Source organism: Aegilops tauschii, chromosome 3 (genome assembly GCF_002575655.3).
Source record: "Aegilops tauschii subsp. strangulata cultivar AL8/78 chromosome 3, Aet v6.0, whole genome shotgun sequence".
Classification (NCBI taxonomy): Eukaryota; Viridiplantae; Streptophyta; class Magnoliopsida; order Poales; family Poaceae; genus Aegilops; species Aegilops tauschii.
In genome coordinates, this window is record NC_053037.3 from 299740628 (window position 1) to 299745388 (window position 4761).

Sequence of the window (4761 nt, forward strand, 5' to 3'; positions counted from 1 at the left end):
GGTAAGAACGGTTCTTGCTAGAAGCCCATAGCAGCCACGTAAAACTTGCAATAACAAAGTAGAGGATGTCTAACTTGTTTGTGCAGGGCATGTTGTGATGTGATATGGTCAAGATATGATGTGATATATGTTGATGTATGAGATGGTCATGTTTTTTAATATCGACAACTGGAGCCTTAGGGTTGTCTCTTTATTGTATGAAATGCAAGCGCCATGTAATTGCTTTATTTTATCGCTATGCGTTAGCAATAGTTGTAGAAGCAATAGTTGTGGAATAAATAGTTGGCGAGACGACCCCGACGCTATGATGGAGATCAAGGTGTCGAGCCGGTGACGATGGAGATCATGACGATGCTTTGGAGATGGAGATCAAAAGCACAAGACGATGATGGCCATATCATGTCACATATTTTGATTGCATGTGATGTTTATCCTTTATGCATCTTATTTTGCTTAGAACGGCGGTGGCATATAAGATGATCCCTTCACTTAATTTCAAGATAAAAGTGTCCTCCCTGAGTATGCACCATTGCTACAGTTCGTCGTTTCGAGACATCACCTGATGATCGGGTGTGATAAACTCTATGTTCACATACAACGGGTGTAAGACAATTTTGCACATGCAGAATACTTGGGTCAAACTTGACGAGCCTAGCATGTACATACATGGTCTCAGAACACTGGGGACCGAAAGGTCGAACATGAGTCATATAGTAGATATGATCAACATAGAGCTGTTCACCATTGATGACTACCCCATCTCACGTGATGATCAGACATGGGTTAGTTGATTTGGATCATGTATCACTTAGATAACTTGAGGGATGTTTATTTAAGTGGGAGTTCTTAAGTAATTTGATTAATTGAACTTAATTTATCATGAACTTAGTCTTATAGTTTTGCATATCTATGTTGTAGATCAATAGCTCGCGATATAGCTCCCCTATTTTTGATATGTTCATAGAGAAAACTAAGTTGAAAGATGATAGTAGCAATAAAGCGGACTAGGTCCGTGATCTGAGGATTATCCTCATTGCTGCACAGAAGAATTATGTTTTTGATACACCGCTAGGTGACAGACCTATTGCAGGATCATATGCAGACGGTATGAACATATGGCAAGCTCGATATGATGACTACTTGATAGTTTAGTGCACCATGCTTTACGGCTTAGAACCAAGACTTCAAAAACGTTTTGAACACCACGGAGCATATGAGATGTTCCAAGAGATGAAACTGGTATTCCAGACTCATGTCCGTGTCGAGAGGTATGAGATCTCTACTTTGCCTACAAGATGGAGGAGAATAGCTCAGCCAGTGAGCATGTGCTCAGAATGTCTGGGTACTACAATCGCTTGAATCAAGTGGTAGTTAATCTTCCAGATAAGATAGTGATTGACAAAGTTCTCTCGTCACTATCACCAAGCTACTAGAACTTCGTGATGAACTATAATATGCAAGGGATGACAAAAAACGATTCCCGAGCTCTTCGCGATGCTGAAATCAGCGAAGGTAGAAATCAAGATTGAGCATCAAATGTTGATGGTTAGCAAGACCACTAGTTTCAAGAAAAAGGGCAAGGGAAAGAAAGGGAACTTCAAGAAGAATGGAAAGCAAGTTTCCACTCCCATGAAGAAGCCCAGAGCTGGACCCAAGCCTGAAACTGAGTGCTTCTACTGCAAAGGCAATGGTCACTGGAAGTGGAACTGCCCCTAATACTTGGCGGATAAGAAGGATGGCAGAGTGAACAAAAGTATATTTGATTATTCATGTGTACCTTACTAGTGTTCGTAGTAGCCCCTGGGTATTTGATACCGGTTCAATTGCTAAGATTAGTAACTCGAAATAGGAGTTGCAGAATAAACAGAGACTAGTAAAGGACGATGTGTGTTGGAAGTGTTTCCAAGATTGATATGATCACCATCGCACACTCCCTCTACCTTCGAGATTAGTGTTAAGCCTAAATAAATGTTATTTGGTGTTTGCGTTGAGCATGAACATGATTAGATCGTGTTTATTGCAATACGATTATTCATTTAATTGAGAGAATAATTGTTGTTCTATTTACATGAATAAAAACTTCTATGGTCATACACCCAATGCGAATGGTTTATTGAATCTCGATCGTAGTGATACACATATTCATAATATTGATGCCGAGAGATGCAAAGTTGATAATGATAGTGCAACATATTTGTGGCACTGCCATTAGGTCATATTGGTGTAAAGCGCATGAAGAAACTCCATGCGGATGGACTTTTGGAATCACTTGATTATGAATCATTTGATGCTTGCGAACCATGCCTCATTCACAAGATGACTAAAACTCCGTTCTCCAGAACAATGGAGTGAGCTAATGACTTATTGAAAATAATACATACCGATGTATGCAGTCCAATGAGTGTTGAAGCACGCGGCGAGTATCGTTATTTTCTGACCTTCACAGATGATTTTGTAGATATGTGTATGTCTACTTGATGAAACACAAGTCTGAGACATTTGAAAAAGTTCAAAGAATTTCAGAGTGAAGTGGGAAATCATCGTAACAAGAAAATAAAGTTTCTATGATCTGATCACGGAGGCGAATATTTGAGTTACGAGTTTGGCCTTCATTTCAAACAATGTGGAATAGTTTCACAACTCACACCACCTGGAACACCACAACATAATGGAGTGTCCGAACGTCGTAGCTGTACTTTATTGGATATGGTACGTTCTATGTTGTCTCTTACCGATTTACCACCATCGTTTTGGGGTTATGCATTAGAGACAGCTGCATTCACGTTAAATAGGGCACCGTCTAAATCTTTTGAGATGACACCATATGAACTGTGGTTTGGCAAGAAACATAAGCTGTCATTTCTTAAAATTTGGGGTTGCGACACTTATGTCAAAGGGCTTCAGTCTGATAAGCTCGAACCCAAATCAGAGAAGTGCATCTACATAGGATACCCTAAGGAAACAATTGGGTACACCTTCTACCACGGATCTGAAGGCAAGATCTTTTTTGCCAAGAATGAAACCTTTCTAGAGAAGGAGTTTCTCTCGAAAGAATTGAGTGGGAGGAAAGTAGAACTTGATGAGGTAATTGTACCTTCTCTCGAATTAGAAAGTAGCACATCACACAAATCGTTCCAGTGATGCCTACACCAACTAGAGAGGAAGCAAATGATAATGATCATGAAACTTCAAATCAAGTTGCTACTAAACCTCGTAGGTCAACCAGAGCACGATCCGCACCAGAGTGGTATGGTAATCTTGTACTGGAAGTCATGTTACTAGACCAAGGCGATCCTACGAACTATGAAGAAGCTGTGGTGAGCCCAGATTCCGATAAATGGCTTGAGGACATGAAATCTGAGATATGATCCATGTATGTGATACGTCTCCAACGTATCTATAATTTTTGATTGTTCCATGCTATTATATTATCCTTCTAGGATGTTTTATATGCATTTATATGCTATTTTATATGATTTTTGGGACTAACCTATTAACCTAGAGCCCAGTGCCAGTTTCTGTTTTTTCCTTGTTTTTGAGTATCGCAGAAAAGGAAAACCAAACGGAGTCCAATTGACCTGAAACTTGACGGAGCTTATTTTTGGACCATAAGAAGGCCATGGAATAAAAGAGTTGGGCCAGAAGAGTCCCGAGCTACCCACGAGGGTGAGGGGCGTGCCTCCCTGCCTCGTGGACAGCCCGGAAACCCCCTGACTTGTTCTCGACGCCAAAACCTCTTATATATACAGAAACTTCCAGAAAGAAACCTAGATCGGGAGTTCTGCCGCCGCAAGCTGATACGTCTCCAACGTATCTATAATTTTTGATTGTTCCATGCTATTATATATTCTGTTTTGGACATTTAATGGGCTTTATTATACACTTTTATATTATTTTTGGGACTAACCTATTAACCAGAGGCCCAACCCAAATTGCTGTTTCTTGGCTATTTCAGTGTTTCGAAGGAAAAGGATATCAAACGGAGTCCAGACGGAATGAAACCTTCGGGAACGTGATTTTCGGAACAAACATGATCCAGAGGACTTGGAGTGGACATTAAGCAACCGACGAGGAAGCCACAAGGCAGGGGCGCGCCTACCCCCTGGGCGCGCCCTCCACCCTCATGGGCCCCTCGTAGCTCTCCTGACCGACCTCCTTCGCCTATATATACTCATATACCCTGGAAACATCATATACGGAGCCAAAACCCTATTTCCACCGCCGCAACCTTCTGTACCCGTGCGATCCCATCTTGGGGCCTTTTCCAGCGCTCCGCCGGAGGGGGCATTGATCACGGAGGGCTTCTACATCAGCACCATAGCCTCTCCGATGATGTGTGAGTAGTTTACCTCAGACCTTCGGGTCCATAGTTATTATCTAGATGGCTTCTTCTCTCTCTTTGGATCTCAATACAAAGTTCTCCTCGATTCTCTTGGAGATCTATTTGATGTAACTCTTCTTTTGCGGTGTGTTTGTCGAGATCCGATGAATTGTGGGTTTATGATCAAGATTATCTATGAACAATATTTGATTCTCCTCTGAATTCTTTTATGTATGATTGGTTATCTTTGCAAGTCTCTTCGAATTATCAGTTTGGTTTGGCCTACTAGATTGATCTTTCTTGCAATGGGAGAAGTGCTTAGCTTTGGGTTCAATCTTGTGGTGCTCGATCCCAGTGACAGTAGGGGAAATGACACGTATTGTATTGTTGCCATCGAGGATAAAAAGATGGGGTTTATATCATATTGCATGAGTTTATCC